Below are 19957 nucleotides of genomic sequence, written 5' to 3'. Positions count from 1 at the left end.
GTAGCAAGGCAAGATTAGTTTGCAAGGGTTATGCACAAGAAGAAGGAGAAGATTATGGCAAAAATTTTGCACCAGTAGCAAGATTGGAAGGTGTTAGAACTTTACTTGCATTTGTAGCCCATAAGAAGTTCAAGGTATACTGGATGGATGTTAAGTTTGCATTTTTGAATGGGATATTGGAAGAAGAGGTATACATAGAGCAACTAGATGGCTATGCTTTGACAAATGAGAAAGACATGGTATGCAGACTGCATAAAGGTTTATATGGATTAAAGAAGGTACCCAGAGCATGGTATGAAAGGCTTCATACACATCTAATGAAGATAGGCTTTGCAAGAACAAGTGATGATAGCAATATTTATCTCAAGTCCGAAGGAGATGAAATACTGATCAGTGAAGTATTTGTCGATTATATTATTTTTGGAGGAAATGATGTCATGAGCAACAGTTTTGTAGATGAAATGAAAAATGAATTTGAAATGTCTTTAGTAGGAGAAATAAAAAATTTCATAGGCTTGCAGATACAACAAATGAAGAATGGTATTGACCTTACACAATCTAAGTATGTAAAAGAGGTTTTGAAGACTTTTGGCATGAATGACTGTAAACCAGTTGGAACACCAATGGTTATAGGTTGTAAGTTGTTCAAGGAAGATGAATCTAAGTCTCTTGATGAAAAGGAATACAAGTCAATGATTGGAAAATTACACTATGTTGTTCACAACAAACTAGATATAGCCCATGCAGTTGGTATAGTTGCAAGATTCCAAAAGAATCCAAAAGAAACAAATTTGATAGCAACCAAGAGAATTTTTAGCTATCTAAAAGGTACTGTTGACTATGGATTATGGTATCCATATGGAAGAAAATTGATTTGAAGGTGTACACATATGCTGATCGGATAGGAAATGTTGACGACCGAAAAAGTACTACCGGTAGAGCACTTTTTCTTGGAGGAAGGCTTGTTTCATGGAGTAGAAAGAAGTAGAGTTGTACTTCACAATCTACTGCTGAAGCTGAGTATGTTGTAGCTTATATGAATTGCACACAGACTATTTGGATGAGGCACATTTTGGAAGGTTTCAAGATGAAAATCTCAGAACCTATAAAGATTTTATGTGATAATACAAGTGCCATAAATATTTCTAAGAATCTTGTTTTGCACACATGAACCAAGCACATTGAATTGAAGTATTAATTTTTGAGGGTAAAGTTCAAAGTAAAGATGCTATCTTAGAGCATGTTTCTACCAAGGAGTAACTTGCATACATTTTTACCAAACCTCTTCCTAAGACTACATTTGAGTGTCTTAGAAGTCAACTAGGGGTTGTCCCTCGTCATGAAGTTAGTTGAGCATGATGCTGATTGCATCAGTCCCTGAATCACTTACACAATCTTAGAAGGATTGATGTAGGAGTGGATGTAATCCACAGGGGGATCATCCAGTTGCAGTATGTTGTTGATGCACACTAAAAATTTGCAATCACATGTTTTACTTTCAATTTGGCATTGTTGTCAAAGGGGGAGAAGAATTATGTGATTGGAAAAGGGAAACCAACGACAGGTTGAAGACAAACAGAGCATGGTGAATACTTGGTAATGTAAACCAAGATTCCTATTCACCAATCACAACAACAATCAGAGGTATTGATATTTGTATTACCATCAATGCCAAAGGGGGAGATTGTTGGCATTTGCATGGAGATTGCATTAATGATATGTTATGTTGTCATTGATGTCAATTGTACCGGTAATGGTATTTATGATATTGGTGATATTATTGTTATTAATATTGTCTGGTAACTGGTAGGAAGAGCTTTGTGGAAGATGTTGTAAACCAGTATGTAAGTATGTGAGTTGAACCGGTAAACCAGTGTCTAAGGTTAAACCCTTTCTATGTTATGTAACTGGTAAACCCTACCAGTTGTTTTGTTAAACCCTAACTAATTAAGTTTACTCAAATGGTTATTGTAGTCACACAAATCTATCCATTTTAATTAAATGAATATTTACTATTTATTTGATTAATAAATCCACTAGCCAACAGTTAATTAAATTAACATTTAATTAATTCATCTTCAAGCATTCTCCTATTAATTAAATAAATTATTTAATTTATTTTAATTAATTCATTAAACCAAATTCACAATCAATTAAATGAATAAATCATATTTATTTAATTTAAACCCCTTTCCTCTTTTAAATAAATAAATAAAACATTTATTTAAATCATTAAATCCTCCCCCACTTGCATTCTCCTACAAATGCAAGTTGCAACCACAAATTGATATAAATTAATTTTATTTTAATTAAAATCCTATTTTCCCTCACCCACCAAATCCACTTGCAATCCTAAATCCCCTTCTAGACCCTTCTAACCACTTTCTAATCATTCCTAATTAGTTTAATCCATCCCCTAAATATTGTCACATTCCTAAGCAACTTGAAGTCAGAAACTTTAATGCTTTATGTGTTCAACAAGCTAACCCCTAAAGTCTTCCAAACTACTAATGGCTCTTACATGACCATTAATGGCTCTTACATAACCATTTATGGTTAAATCTACTTGCTCCCATGGTTAGAGACTTTACCTCTAACTCAACCCTCATTTAACCCATGGGTCTCTTCAAGCATTTATTGCTTTGACCATGGTTATCCTCACTAACTCTTGCACAAGAGTTTATCCATTGGATAAAGACATTATTTATTGGATAATGACTTTATTCTTTCAACTCGACATTAACCTTACCTCCCAAGTTAACCCTCAAGTCATGTCAAGCATTTAATGCTTATTCCCTCTCTTCTCAACCCATCTCTTATTGACATTTGTCATCCTGGGATTGGGTTGAAAGCCCTCACATGGATCTGAAGCCCTTCAATCCTGTCCCTTAATGAGAATACTCAATCTCAGCCCTCCATTGCTCCATTTTACCTATAAATAAAGCTCATTTCTTCATAATCCAGATCTTGAAAACTTGTATGCATCTACTTATAGTAAATTTTAGAGATCCTTTTAGCATAATCATCTATATTTGTCATTTTGGGCTAAAATTAATATTAGTTAATTACATAATATCTCATATTTAGTTTGTTTTACACTTGGATTTGCATAGTTTAAAGCATTCAAAATCTTGAACCTCCATAAGACATCCAGAATAGTGCAAAAAGCTACTGAGAGCTACACTCATTTGGGAACTTGGAGAGGAGAGGAATAGGGGAGGAGAAGCTACAAGCATGGTGGAAGGCATTTGGAGATGCCTTGTTGCATTTGTTTTCTTTGTTAAATGTTTTATTTTTCTTTTAGTGTCTCTCTTGATATGCTTGCTTAGGATAGTGTTTGATCTTTGATTTCCTAACACTAACACTTGTTTCTTCTTGTTTGTTGGTGTTTGTTATCCTAACCATCCTTTTTGTAGAACATCAGTTATGTTGGTTTATTATCTGATGTTGAGCGGTAATGGCGCATTTGTTTGTTTGATTGATTGATTGTCTCGGGAATGAGCAAAGTGGATTGCATCTAATGCAAAGCGCCTGATGAGTTACAAGCCCGATGAGGCGGTGATCATGGAGCGGTTGGAATTTTCTTGAAGAATGTGTATAGATTGTTATGTAAATCCAACAGTCACACTTGTACCGACTTGTTTATAATCTCTATAAGAGAATTAGTTTTTTTTTGTGTTACCGACCTAATTGATTTGTATTTAAGGTCGATGAAGTTTTTTGGTAAAAGGTGTTAGCAGAAATCAGTTGGGTGTGTGGTTGCTTAACTAGAGAATGAATTTGTAGTTTGAGTAAAGGTAGATTGAAGATTAAAAGGATCTGATCAAGCAAATGTAGTGTTATTCAGACAGATCAAGAAAAACCTGTTGTCTTCTAACAATTACAACAAAATTGAAATCCCCTAACCGGGTAAGCTCTAACAAGCTTGGTTACTTCTTAAATCCTCTAACAAGGTGGTCCATTATCTTGGATTCTTAAATCCTCTATTGAGGTTACTCCTAACATGGTATTTGCTTTTTGTCAAGGCATTTGTAAAATCCCTTAACCAGGTGATTCCTAACAGGATCAGTTCTTAACAGGACTTATTGTAAAAGCTTTGACAGGCTTGGCTCTTAATAGGGCGAACTTCAGAAGAGTTCAGATAGCTATCTTGTGAGTGTCATCTCACCGTTGTTTTTCCCTATTTGGGTTTTCCACGTATAGACATTTATGTCATGTGGTGAATATTTTTGTGGTTATGATCTTAATTGTTTATTTGATTAACTACTTAACTATTCTAATAAGGCATGATAACCAGAATCATTGAGAGATAAAGTATGGTGATGTTTACAAGTTGAATGATGTTTACTGTTAAGTTGGTATAACAGTTAACCAGTTGATGTTGAGTATTCTTATGAGTATTGATCTTGATAGTGATATTTTGTTGATAAGTTTACTTTGTGTGATTGAGTTTGAGTTTGGGAAGTTTGTATCAGTTTTTGAGTTTACTGATTCACTCCCCTCTCAGTAATCTACCAGATTCTTATTCTTTCATCATACCATTGTTGCCATCAATGTCAAAGGGGGAGATTGTTGGCAATTGACACTCATTGGATTTATTTTTTGTCGTTGATGGCAACAAGATATGATAGAAGTCATAAACTGGCACTTGGAGGCATATACCGACTTTGGAGCATTCAGGGCTACACCAACACCGACATCAATACTTCTTTGGAAGCCAACATCAAGGAGGATTTGCTTAAATCATTTTGTAAAATATTGTTGAGACTACTATTGAATATCGTTTGTAAATGTATTGTAAGCTGACATAAGGCATATCATTTGTAATAGCTATATAGGTCAGTTTGCTAGGTTATTTTGTAGAAATATGATAGATGATATGTGTGGATATAGAAGAATATAGAAGAACTATGTGATGCGAAATATATGTATGAAGATCATTTTGTATGCGAATGTTATATTATGCAATGATTTGTAGATATCTTGGAAAGCATTCTTGGAGGAGTAGTGTTACCGGTAGTAGTTAAGGGTTTATGAACCGATACAGAGCAGAACCAGAACCAGAACTCTATCTGGCATAGCAAATGCATTCTTGAGTTCATTTTCAGTAATTTACTTTGGCAGAAAGCTTGTAGTCAGTGAGGCTCTTTAGTGATGAGCAGTATGCTCTAGGCAGTGTGCCTTCCTGTAAGCGCATGCCCCTGTTATATGTAATATCTTTTCATATGGTCAATGAATTGATATTGTGGGTCACAAATACCACTGTGGTTTTTCCTCATTGAGGTTTTCCATGTATAAACTCTGTGTGTTATGGTGTTCATTTATGTGGATGGTTTATTTGCTTCTTGTTATATGTTTATTTGTCTACTGGTTTATATATGCATGATATAGAAAGTTAAAATTTGTTCATTTCGGCAAAACACTGATTCACCCCCCTCTCAGTGTTCTTGGATCCCAACAGTTTTTGACAAATTGGATTAAGGAATGACAAGATGAAATCCTAAAGAATGACAATGCAACTTTGAACTTGGATTAGGGAACAACCTAATTTTGAAGATAATGCAAAATGGAGATAATGATTTGACCCTATGTCTTATGAGGATGAAGACTATGCAAGGACTAAAACAAGGATTATGACAATTGTGCAAGGAATTATGCAAAGATTATAAGGACACTAATGGGATACAAATGAGGACTTTATAAGGACTATGCAAGATTACACAAGTACTTATGCGAAGATTATGACAACATATATGGGGACTCTATAAGGATGATAATGAGGACTATGCAAGGACTATAATGCAAATTAAGGATGTAAATGAGGACTACAATGAGGAAGATAATGAGGATGATGCAAGGACTTATGCAAAGTAAGGATGTAAATGAGGATGATAATGAGGACGACATAATGAATTATGCAAAGGACGGACGTAAATGAGTAATATAATGAGGACGATAATGAGGATGACACAAGGACTTATTCAAAGTAAGGATGTAAATGAAGACTATAATAAGGATGATGCAAGGACTTATGCAAAGTAAGGACATAAATGAGGAATATAATGAGGACTATACTGAGAATGATGCAAAACCTAAGGACTCTCGAAAAACCTATGGTCACAAGTATGTAAAATTTTGGACTTTGTTGGAGTGTTAAATGTTTCAAGGTAGACTCTGTTTCAAATAACTCTATTTGTAGGACAAGTCTTTTTTTCAATTCTGAGAACACTGTTAGAAGATAAGTATAGCTTGATGAATTGTGTTCTAACAAACTCTGAGAATTCAGAGCTACGCAAGGTAGGGCCTAAAATAGCCCAAATACTGACTTAATATTGGTCTAATAGAATGATACACATAAAAACACATAAGAAAATCTTAGGCTGGAAAGTGGAAACCATTTAATGGCCCCCCCACAACAAAATACCGAAACAAGATGAATAGATAGAGAGTTTGGTAGCACTGGCTCCACTCCATGACACACACTTCTCAAGCATTCCAGTCTCTCTTACCCCAAAGATCTGAAGATCTTATCACTGAGTATTTTCTATCTCATCATGCAAGGTACATGGAGGGTATCTATGGGGTATGATCCACACACCTGAAACTAATAAACGTGGGATTTGGGCTACTAAGTTGGTTCTTATTGTAAGTTTCAAGGGGTCTCAATCCAATGATGGATTCTTCGAGCAAGCCACTTAAGGCTTTAGTTAAGCTTATTGGTGTAGGGAAGGTCCCCACATACGTCGAATTCACTCAATACTCTAGCCCCCTGACCAATATATTTATATAGCGGCTTGAAAAACCCACTCAAGAGTACACTGGGAGAGATGATATCCCCAATGCATCTCAATTCGAAGTACCTCTGTGGGGTGATGAAATCCCTAATCAAAGATACCCCTCACTTCTAAAAATAAAAAGTGTTGTCGTTATCACCTTTCCCTCTCTCCCAAGACCCCGAAGATGGGTGGAAAGGTACTTAATACAACAATAGGTCCACCCAAAACACAAAAAAGTTCTTTTTCCCTTAAATATCACAATGTGTGATTCATTCTATTCATAAGGCAGATTCATGTCAATTTTAAAGCCGAAACTGAGGTGTGGGATATGCATGTGCACGTCTAATTTAAACACAAAAGTGAAGTGTGAGATCATGCATGTCAATTTGTAAACCCAAGATCAATTTTAAGACCAAGTTGTAGTGTGAGAGCATGTATGTCAATTTTAAACCCAATTTTTTTTTAAGCACCAAGATGAAGTGTGAAAGCATGCATGTCAATTTTAAACCCAAATTTATTTTAAGCACTAAGCTGAAGTGTGAGATCATGCATGTCAATTTTAATCACAAGATCAATTTTAAGCACCAAGGTGAAGTGTGGGATCATTCATGTCAATTTTAAACCCAAAATCTAAAAGTGATTTAACCCTAAAGGATCTTGCAATTAAATTATCAGTAATCTCAAAATAGTTTGGGATGATCAAGCCTTCTCTATAATTTCACCACATGCTGCAAATGAACAATTAGTAGTAGAAATCAAAATGACAACATTAAAAAAAGTTTTTTTTGTAATCCCAAAATAAAATTACAAATAGGATACCCCTGATGAATTTCTGAGTGCTTTCCAAAAATATAAGAATTTAAAAAACAAAACATTAATTTTCACTCTAAAGAGCAGATTTATGGAAAACATGAATTTTTAAAGATCTAGCTTTATGTTAATTATTTGACATCAAAATCAAAAGTGTAAAGAAGATACCCCCTGTGAAATTTCAAGAGATTTCCAGAAATGTAAGAATTTTAGAAAAATTCTCTAAAGTGTGCTCATAATTTAGAATTTATTAAAAAAATTAAAATGATCATATCTCGGTCAAAACAGATGGTACAGATCCAAATGTTTTACTGTAGATATTAAAACTACCATATCTCACTAAAAAATGATGATCTAAGGCTGATTTTTTTACTGTGGATGTATCTTAGATTCCTTAACCTATAGTTAAAAAATAATGAATAAATTCTCAATTGTTTCGAAGATGTGATAAAATCTTTGAACAACCTGCAATCTTGCCTAGAACCTGATTTGCACAATGTTAGTTTTAAATTTTTTGAATAAAACACCAATTAAGATCAACAAACCTCTTAGAATATGAATTTAAAAGAGATATGTAGTTGCAAGATCCAATACCTATACCTATAGGCATACACAAAATTCCAAATCAGAGTGTTGTTGATTCACATCGGGCTCACCAAAATGTATATGCTTAAAATCATCATTGCTTAACTAGAAATAATAAGGAAAATCACAAATCCATATTCTAGCAATTCAAACATAAACCAATGAAATAGGTACATAATAGAATCAAATTTAAATAATATAAAAATCCCTATTCTGCATCATAGCTTCCATTGTTCTTTTCTTGTTGGCGGTATGATGGCTCTTAGATATCATGCTGACAACTTGCAATTGTCACAAAGATTCAAAGTTCGTGATTTATCGTGATTGTTCGTGATTGTTGAGAATGGATATTAAATGATCAATTTATAGATTATTGGGTGAGATTGATTGAGAAGTGGAGCAAAATGATTAAGAGGTGGAACTCAGGTGAGCTCATGTGCTAATTGATAGTTGAACTACTGATTTGGAGGTGGTACTGAATAAATTGAATAGATAATTGAGTTAACTGACTGAGAAAAAGTTGATTGGAAGATGAAAAAGAATGATTGGAGGATAATTGATTGATGACAAAGAAAGTTTTATTTAGAAAAATCTAATTGGAAGATAGAAAAATAATGATTGGGGAGAATTAAAGAAATGATGTAATTAATCAATTAATTGAAATAATCAATTAAAATAGATGGAATAGTTAACTGATTGAATGTTTTTTGGAAAAAAACAAAGTGGAAGATAGAAATAGAGATTGAAAAGATAATGAATTTAATTAATTAATTAATTTAGCATGTGCTTACACTTTGACTTTGATTTTCAATTTAATCATTGCATGAGGTTTAATTCAAATATTGAATTTAAAATTGTCATTTGAATATATTTAGAACTTGACTTTGGAATTCAATCTGAATTTTGAAATCATGCACTTGTGTTAGAAATTAGAAGAAATTAATTAGCTAATTAAATAATTTAAAAGAACTATTTAATTATCTAGAAATTGAATTTAATTAAATAATAAAGATTATTTAAATTAAACGAATTAAATCATAATTAACTTGTCTTTTCTGATTCCGATGATGAGCTAATTTGGGTTCATTCTAAGTCTGGGGAGTATTCGGTTAAAGATGGATACAAGTATTTATCTGCTAATTGTAGGGGGGATGTATGGCCCTCTAGATTGTTTTTGCATATTGCCCGTCTTCCAAAGGCAGGGGCTTTTGTGTGGTTGGTTGTCTAGGATAGAGTTCTCATGGGTATGCGGTTGGATAGACTTGGCATCATTGTTGTTGTATCTTGTGTTTTGTGTGGTTGTTCCTTGGAATTGGCTAATCATCTTTTTCTTTATTGTCATTTTGCTTCAGAATGTTGGTATTGGCTTTTTGATAAATTAAATTGGTTTGCAGCATTATGTGGGGATCTATGGTCTCTAGGTAGGGGTTGGTCATCTTTATGTTCATCTTCTTTTTATCCTTGTTTGTGGATTATTGCCCCTTCTATTATAATTTGGAAGATCTGGCTAGAAAGGAACAATAGAATCTTTAGGAAGAAGGTTTCCTCATTATCAGATGTTCTTTTTTGTATTGAGAAATCCATTTCTGGATCTACTTTGGCTTTTATTTACAAAGGTCTGAGCTCTAGATGCACTTTCACCTCTTGGGATAGCTGGATCATGAGGCATTGGCCGAATTTGCATTTACTTCCTTCTTAGGGGGCTATTTCTAAGAAAATGATTTCTTCAATTAACAAAAAAGAGGTGTTTTAGTTACCCCCTCCCCGATTCAAGTCTAAGTTAAATTTTGACGCTGCTTCTCGTGGCAACCCGAGGAAGTCTGCTATTGGGGTGGTGGTTATTGATGATAGTTCCAAACTTATTAAAGCTAGGTGTCAGTGTATTCCAGATGGGACTAATAATGTGGCAGAAATTCATGCTCTCTTTGTTGGGTTAGATTTGCTAGTTTGATTAAATCTTAAAGATGTTGTGATTGAAGGAGATTCTTTAGTGATGTTTTATGCGATTACTAATTGAACTTGAAATTCTTGGCATTTACAATACTGGTTGGATAAGAATTTATTGCAACTTAAGTTCTTTAACTCTTTTTATATTTCTCATTGTTATAGAGAGGCTAATTTCGTCGCTGATTTTTTGGCGAATAAGGCCTTAAATGAGAATATTCAAACTTTGGTAGATATTGATGAGAGTTGTCTGCCTCCTTTGCCTTCAAAGTCTTAAGTTTTCCTTTTGTTCATACTCTTTAGCTTTGCTTCGACCTTGCATTTTGCTTGGAATTGTTAATATGTATGCATTTTAGTGGGATGATTTAAGGGGTCTTTTTGGCCTCTTTAGTTCATTACATTAAATTTGCATGCTTGTTCATAATTTCAAGGGATGTGCTGGCCGGTTCTTAGCTCTTGAGTTGATTTGTTTCATGGGGTACCATACTGATTGAGGGGTTCATCTCTTATTTGCATTATCATATCTCCTATACTGTCATGCTCGCATGGTATCTCTATTACTTGGCATTGTTAATGAGTATCGTCCTTAGATGTGGCGGATTGCACAATATTGTTATTGCTTTGCATTGTTTAATGATTATCGTCCTCTGATGTGGCGACTTGTGTGTGCTTGTTGGCACAGTGATTGGGATATGGCTTGTGTGATTATTTGACTTTGTATCATTTCCTATCATTCAATGGCTTCTGGTGCGATGCTTTCTTATTAATGATGCTTCTCATTTCTTTTTATGTAGGCATTATTTATTAATTGTCTTCCTCAGAGGTGGCGGCATGTGTGTTCTTGTTGGTATGGTGTTTGGGATTTGGCTCATATGGATCTCTGATCTTGTATCATTTATGTTATACTTGTGTCATTCTATGGTTTCTTGTGCAAAAAGCTTACTTATTAATGATGTTTCTCTTCTCTTTGATGTGCTCGCAACATTATGCTTTGTGTCTTATTTTTCCTTGCGGTTTTTTTGTGATGGAGGCTACTGGTTATAGAATTTCTTTGCATGTTAAGAAGTGTGATTTTCAGGATCCTCATGCCTTTGACGATGAGAAGCTTGGTAGGTTGTTTAAACTTCATTCTTCGGAGTTTTCTCTTGCTATTTGCAAGGTGGTGGGTAGACGGTGGTTGGTGGAGAATGCTAATATTTTCCTTGTTAAAGTTGCTTCTCATTTTATTACTGTGTGCTTGGATATGCTCTTGGATGTTTCTTTGGTTCAGGCATTATTGGATGCATACTTTAATCCGTCTTTTTATTCTGCTTCTGATTTGGATAATGTTTTGTCTTCTTATCGTTTTGAGCTTGGTGCTTTTCCTTAAGGTGGTTTTTTTATCTCGGTCTGAATTACTATCTAATGGTTGGCATTGTGAATTACTTTAACTTTTAAGAGGTGGTTTGATTTTTGACATATATGATGACACGATGTTTTCTCTCGTAGCTTTTTTAGATCACGTTTCTCTAGATACTTTGGTTGCGGCAATAAATGTTTTTTCAGGTATGCATTTCCTCCTTGATTCAATGAAGGAAGTTATGTCTCTTCCAAGAGTTGTTGAGCCTCTGTAGGTGGCTGCTCCAGATATTTAGATTGTGGCTGCTTCTCACTCTGAGGGGATGTTCACCCCTCCAGATGAGGGTTCTAGTAATTGGTTTCTACACTCCTGATGCTCATTTGCTTCACTTCTTCTTTGGCAATTTTGTATCTGCTTCACAGATTTTGGGGGGCTGGGTATCATCTATGTAATTGGTATTGGCTTATATGATTTTTTCGGATGGGATGGGGTTGGTTTGGAGATTTCACTTCTCTACTCCAATGTAATCAGTCATATTATTTTCCCAATGGGATTTTTATGAGCAAGAGAGGAGGTTTTCTTTGTCTGGTTCTTTCCTACCGATGTTCTTTGAACCGTGATTGTATAAATTTATAATCAATAAAATTAGTGGTCCTCCATTTTTATTAAAAAAATAAAAAATTAAATAATAAATATTTAATTAATATTTAGAAGAGGGTTAATGATTAAATGATTAGAAGATAGAAATTAAAAATAGAATTTAATTAAATAATAAAGATTATTTAAATTAAAGGATTAATAACCATAATTAATTAAATAATAAATATTTAATTAACATTAAAAAATGGTTTAAATGATTAAACGATGATAGAATTGAAATTGGAATAATTAGTAAGATGATGAAGAAATATGAAATTAGAAGAATAAGATTAATTAACTTAATTAAAGAATTATTTAACTAATTTAGATGAATAATTAGTACATGATCGATGAGACATTTTTAGGTGTCTACAATGGTCTCTCTTAGCGGCAATGGGGTGCATGGGATAAGAGGATAGAGAAAATCGAAAGGATTTCTCTTATCCCACAAGGGGGAAATGGTGACAAAATGTTGTCGCCGGATAAGAGGCAGTTGAAGCCCAGACAAAGAAAACTCTAGATGGTTTATCTAGTGAAGTTTAAAGGTGGTAAGCGGGACACCGCGAGATAAGAAATGAGGTAGAAGCACGAAGAGTCTTATCCTGTGGAGTAAAGATAGAACCATAGAGATGCTGCGGAGTAAGAATGCAAGGTTGCTCGACGTTCAAAAATAGTGAAGAAAGTGTGGACCCGAGGGACCACATCAGCTATCCAAGGTCGTTGGATCTTCTTTAAGCCCGATCCAACAATGATGTTTTAATCTTCTATTGGGGTCTCGAGTGTGCTTACATGGTGATATCTTGCACGTCCATCTGCGCGCATCCATTTGTGCATGAGATCTCTTGATTGATGGTGGAGGTTCAAATTCACAGTGGCCATTGGCATTTAGTTTCTCTGTGTGCAATGGTTATCAACCCATTGGTTGAGGACTTTTTTGCTTAGTCGATGCCCAATCTTGGTCAGATTTTCTTCCAACCATCGATTTTTAGATACCATTACTCTAGAGGTGACTTCTGTGGGTCAATTTCATACGCCACCATGCCCTCTTCAATGAAAAATAGATACTTTTTTCCTTGCAAGTGTGCTCAACCATTCTTGTCAATAGGGTTTTCTTCACCAAAGAGTGGTTTTCACTTTTTCAGAGACAGAAGACACTCCCAGAGCTTGATACAACATGCCATTGGATCAATCTTCGATATGATCTTCTTCTCCCCTCTTGGATTTTTGTAACCTAACCCGGGTAGGGTTAGGGTTTTCTCAATTGTAATCCATCTGAGTTATGCCTAAACTATAAAGGCAATTTTGTAACATTTTCTTGAGATCTTCTTCTCTTTTATCTGGCAGTAATCTATGATTTCTGCAATTGTAAAATCACCTTGCCTCTCATCAATAGAATTTTCTTGCCTTACCTAGTTTCATTTTATGCAAATGTGTGTATTTTCTTACCTGTTTGTATGAATTCATATTTTTCTTGTTTTCTCAACTTGTGTGATAGTGTTGACTCCTCTTAGGGTGGCATCTGAGAACATTGTTCATTCCTCTGCCATTTTTTAAGAATTCCAGCCTTGACTTAGTCCTAGAAATCTAGACTTAAATAGGAATTAGTGTATCTTTGAGCAATTTTGTTAATTATTTGTGCAGTTACAACTAAGGGTAGATCATTTTAGTCTAGGTGCAAACCCTATTTCCCTTCTTTCATGCAACCATTCTCTCTCTCTCCCTTTTCCCTATCAGATGATAGATTAGGTTTACTAGTGTTGGGTTGGTCCAACACTCTGCATTTCAGATTGAAGATGAAGTCGACCTTCTCAGAGACTCAATGATGCAGGAGCATCCCCGATTCATAGAAATCTTGCATCAATTAAAAAAAATTCCCTTTTTGTTTTTATTTTTATTTTGCAGTTTCAACATTTCTTTCCATGTTTCCCGGATTTGGCTCACCGGAACTTGTGAAGTTGGGTTTTTCTTGAGGACTTGATCATCTACTTTATTACCAAACCATGGAGCATTTGGATCATTTTTCGACAAGTTATCGCTACTGGTTTCTGAGACAATTTTTTGTTACCGGTTCCCTGGACCTATGTGCATTGGTGATCTACCTGATCCTTTATGTAGCTTGCAAAGCCTTGAGTGTTGATTCTATTGTTCCTTGGCATGTGGTCGACCTTCCCTTTGATTCTCACTTTGTCCTTTGGATTTTCTGGAGGGTTTTCTTTGTCGGAGGCCGACCTTATTGGTTTTTACATGTTAGGTCTTGTTCTTCAGATTTTGATCCCTTTTGGGCCGACTGGATCCCCTTGGATCGTATAAATAATTACAATAGAGCATTAGAATATATCTAAGGAGTTAGACATAACAAATAAGTGAAATCTTAAGTTTGAGGTCCCGATTGTGACCTATTCTGTATTTTGAGTATGTTTTAGCAGGCCTGTGAGCCGGTTACTGTAACCCAGTTGTTACCAGTTGGTTGTATTAGTTTTCATGATATAATTCAATCTATTTTTCATTTCCTCCATCATGTCCTTGTGTTTCTATTGTATTTACTCTTGCTGACCGATCTGGACTGATCTCTTTGAGGTCCCTCCTAACCAGTGTCTGCACCACTCAACCTCACATTTAGCAAGATCCCAGACTCGAGAGGTTAATTCCATGTTTCACAAGGTTGATGACCAAGGTTTATTGGGTCATCAAGGGTGCAAAATTTTGTGACAATAATAATCTATTAAAATGATCTCAATCTATTACAAATCTTAGTACATTGATTACAAGGTACAAGTACATAATCCTCCTTCATAATTACATCTTCCTCGTGACACAAGATACATAATTTTAATCTCAAATACATAGATTATACTCAATAATCCATCTACATGAAGAGAGTATATCAATCCACATCCACACACAAGAGCATCCAACGAAAAACATCCTAATGGAAGAAGACATCAAACCACCAGACTATGTGGAACCATAAGGAACCACCCCCCGTGCTAGGAGATGACACAAGATCCCACTCACACTCTAGGTCTAGGCTGACACCCAACAACCAAATGATATCTCTCCACACAACAAACAAACAAAATAAGGCTCAAGGAATCATAATACGTCCAATATAAAGTCTCTAGAGGAAAAATATCAAATCAAGACTCAAGGCACTAAGACCTACATGCAGGGAAAGAGTGTCATCACATGCTACAAATGGGAACTGGGAACCTATCCTAGCCATCCTAGATACACATGCGGATCCATCTCAACCTTGAAGGGAGTAAGGGAGATTAGCTTACTTGGGTTACCAAGGCCTTCCCAATCCTATCTTGGATTTCTACCACTGGGCAAGGCAGAGGGGCCACCATCACCATTTCTTATCTTATTAAGGTGAATATCTAATACTACCCAACTCATAGAATTACTTAATTTAAATTATCACTTGTTTACAAGACAAAACTCCCAGTGAGATATTGCGATGATCTAGACTCTGAGTAACCTGGTTGTCTACTCCCCGCAACCCCGGTTACTCACTTGGAAGCCCACTCCCCCTAACATGCACCTAAACCTTAGGGTTACACATATACCACCTATAAATATAGAATAACATAGCATGACCAAGGACTCTCAACAAATCAAAACCTAGTAAACCAAGGTTCTGAATCAAATCAATAACAAATGCAACATCATAGCCTTTTAATCAACATGCAAAGAAAATCCACCATATAAGGATATAACCAATATGAGCTCGGTTAAATTAACCACATATATCCAAGTCAATCAATAACTAATCCTGGGACAACTTAGGAGTCAAAATAACAACCTTTGGAAAATCAAAATCCGAATACATAAATCTCAAAAACTAACACATAAAGACAGAACAACAGTCTGACACATTCGTTGAACAAAGTAGCACATTTGGTTATCAGTTTAGGGCTTTTGATCAACAAAACAATGCATATAACATGCACATTAGCACATCTGACTAATAGAACATTGCATATAACACACACATTAGCGCATCTGACTAACATAACATCATATATAACATGCACGTTAGCGCATCCGACTAACAAAACAATACATATAACACACATGTTAGCGCATCTGACTAACAAAACAACACATATACCATGTACGTTAGGACATTTGACTAACATAACAATGCATATAAAACAGAGTCTAGAAAACTCAGAAAATGAACTTGGACAATTGTGAATCCAAAATAAATTAATTTAAGGCACAAACAAGGTCTCAAACCGACCCAAAAAGAGATGCAAAGTCAAACAAAAACCAAGATAATTTGAATTGAAACAATAAATATAAACATCTCTAAGCACAACAATCATCTGTTGACAATCACACATAGGAACAATAGAGAAAGTCACTCACGACAAAAACCTAGAAGATATAATCATTATAACCATAATCTCCAAAGTATTATATATTTATCTTTTCTTCTTAGTCTATGTAACAAACTACACTATTATCAAATCTCCTAGCCCCTGCAAATAATCTTTATACAAGCACGAAGCAAACATACTTTCAAAATCAAGTGCATAGAAAAGAGCGTCCAACCTAGAAAAATAGAGTGATGGTCTAAGAATCCCGATGAAGAGCAATCCAACTATCATTCCAACCAATACAAACTCCCAAAATAAAATCCAAAATCTAGTCTTCAGATTCGCAAGAAAATTCCTGGCAAGCTCACAACAAATTCAATAAATAGAAAATTAAGCCAAAATCATCCAAAATGTTGGCCAATGAAAATAATAGATTAAGAATTATTTCATACCAACCCTTTGCAAATACTAAGGCAAGAATATAAAATATTATTTAATTAACTTACCCCAATATTTGAACCAATGGTAAAATAGGGTAGGTAAAGAATATAATATTTAATTAACCCAGTAGGTAAGAGGGAAAATAATAATATAAAAACTAATAATTTAAACCATGGGCACAATTAAATATAAAAGCCCATTAATAAAAAAACCAAAGGTGTATAAATAAATACCCAAATTAATACTAAAGCCACAACTTAATAATTAAATAAATAACAAATAATCCTTGATAGATAATAATAATATAAAATCATTAATTAAATATAAAACGAAAGGATAAATATTTATAAATAATAATTCCCAAATAATAATAACACATTAATACTAAATATTTATATCAATTATTATAAACTATGTCAATCTATTAATTTAACATTATTAAACAAATCAATTAATTAATCACTAATCATAAAGCTTCAAAGCAATCCAACATAGGATAACTCAAGAGACAACTTGAAGCTAAATAACAACTCACACCAAGGCAATAGACTGACAAGGGTAATCAACTTAAACCTAGAGTGTAGAATGGGTTTTCATGTCATCTCCGATCAACTTGCCATTGGGATAAAGATACGCTCAGACCTGTGAAGCTAGGTGGAGTAAATGTCTAGTACCTGCAAACTTGTCACCACCAAGACATGTACAACAACATATGCAATTACATATATCATGAAATAAGAAGACAAGTGAAGGGGAATCACAATGTCATATCATTCTCATGAATGATTGGTATGACATCATCCCTATCACAACTGCAGTAGAAGAGAGTCACAACAACCAAGCACTATCATAGTCATCATCATATCCAGTCTAATCATGAAATAGGGTTAGTACATAATATGATACCATAAAATTATCATTAAGTAGACTAAACTATATCAATATAATATATTGATGTACAAAAGAGAAATATGACTCAAGGAGAGGCACTACATCCTCCCCCCCTTGGGCTCGAATTACTCCTGGAAGTCGCAAGGGTTAAGTTGAAAATATGAACGCATTAAGCCAAAAATTCTTTGAACATGAAAAAATTAAAATCTTTCCTTTAGGACAATTACAAATAATATACATAATCTTTCTCATTTAAGGATTCATCAATCAATAAAACATCTTAGTTTAAGCCTTTTCTAGCTCAAAATCGGATAATGGCAACATAAGTTTCCTTCCTATACTTCAATTATTCAAGGTAAAAGCATTATGCAAGAGATAAAACAAGTCACAAAACTCTTACTAGTTATAATAAGGATGCTAGATCATTAGGATACCTTCAAGAGTACTTCATTTAACCATATTTTGCAAGACAAAACTATAATTCTTGACATAGATATAACATCTATATGCAATAATCACAATATATCACACTATTCAAGCATTGCAACATTCATTTAGCAACTAGTTACACATAATTAAGAAGACATGTTTACATTTTGCACAACATTTCATACATAGGCACATCCTTAAATTATTGAAAAAGGCCATGACATACATCTTTATGAGAGGAAATTTCTTACAATAAGCTTCCTTCATGACCAAATGAAATCAAATATCCCCAATTTTCAGAGATCTATGTGTGTGTGGGAAAAGCGGGTCAATGAAACTTAAAATGTGAAAAATAAGCTCAAAGTGACTTATCCACACACCCACAAGACTTCTTGGTGCAAGCTATGAAGTCATGAAGGATGACTCAACTTCCCAAGGTTGGTTCTATGGTTCTCTATCTCACAAGGTCCCTCAAACCAATGTCTTTGCTCTCAGATCACTGAGCAAAGTGGTTTAGGGATGACAAATGCAAGAACAAGGGATGCTTTGGTTGATTTTAACATGAGAATGCATCCTATATATGCATGATTCTATAAATGCAACAAACTAGATTATAAGATGACAAGATTAGTATAACTACTATTATAACATGCTATATTAGTTGTATGATTTAAGCTAATGATAAAGGAATTATTCTAAGATGTTTATTAGATTAATTTCTATTGCAAAGAGAGAGTAGATGTGCTAAAATTGAGCATAAGTATGATACTAAAAGCTTGCATGGATCCTTAAAATGGAGGAGGGAGAGCTCTATTTATAGTGAAAATAGGGCAATGGATGGCCAGGATTGAAAGAGTTTATCAAAGGACAAGATTGAAAGTTTATCAATCCATGTTTGCAATTTGCACCAATGAAATGGTGACAATTGTCAACATAAGACTGGTTGAGAGGGGAGGGTGGAAATATTAAATGCCTGAGAAGACCTCATGGTTACCCTAGGTGGTAAGGGTTAAGGTTAGGTTAGGATTATCCAATGGATAAAGCTTTTACCCAGAGGATAAACTCTTGTACAAGGGTTAAAGGGATAACTATGGTCAAAGCAATGAATGCTTGATGAGGGTTAAGTTAGTCAAAAAGTCTCTAACCATGCAAGATGGTTGAGTTAACCATTAATGGTTTGGAAGACTTTCAAAGTTAAGTTGTTGAAGCCTTTAATGGTTTTCAAAGACTTTGAGGGTTTGATAAGTGACTTCCCCTTGCTTAGGGATGTGACAATATTTAGGAGATTGGTTAGGCTAATTTAGAAGCGATTAGAAGAATCTAGAAGGGGGTTAGGAAGAGGGTTAGGATGCAAGTGGGAGATGTAGGATTTTGCAAGTGGATGAGGAATAAAAGGATTTAATTAAAATAAAATGTTTTATTTCAATTTGGTTGCAATTTGGGAAATTGAATAAATTATATTTATTCAATTTGGGGTGGACTATTAATTAAATATAAATTTAATTAAAAGTAGAGAGATGAGATTTAATTGAATACATGATTTATTCAATTTAAATGACATAAGTGAATTTAACTAAGTAAATTGAATAATTTACTTAATAAAATAGAAGAATGTAGGTAATTTAATTAAATTAAATTTAACTAAATAGAGGAATGAACATACAATATTCGTTTAGGAATATGGTCATTTTTATACGTATACACTATGTCCTATAAACTCAAGGGGAAAAAAATATTTATAGCTTTCAAACATCCCAGTCTCCACATCAAAGCACCAA

This window comes from Cryptomeria japonica, chromosome 9 (genome assembly GCF_030272615.1).
Source record: "Cryptomeria japonica chromosome 9, Sugi_1.0, whole genome shotgun sequence".
Classification (NCBI taxonomy): Eukaryota; Viridiplantae; Streptophyta; class Pinopsida; order Cupressales; family Cupressaceae; genus Cryptomeria; species Cryptomeria japonica.
The sequence above is the reverse complement of the archived record's forward strand: the minus strand, read 5'-3'. Positions refer to the sequence as shown.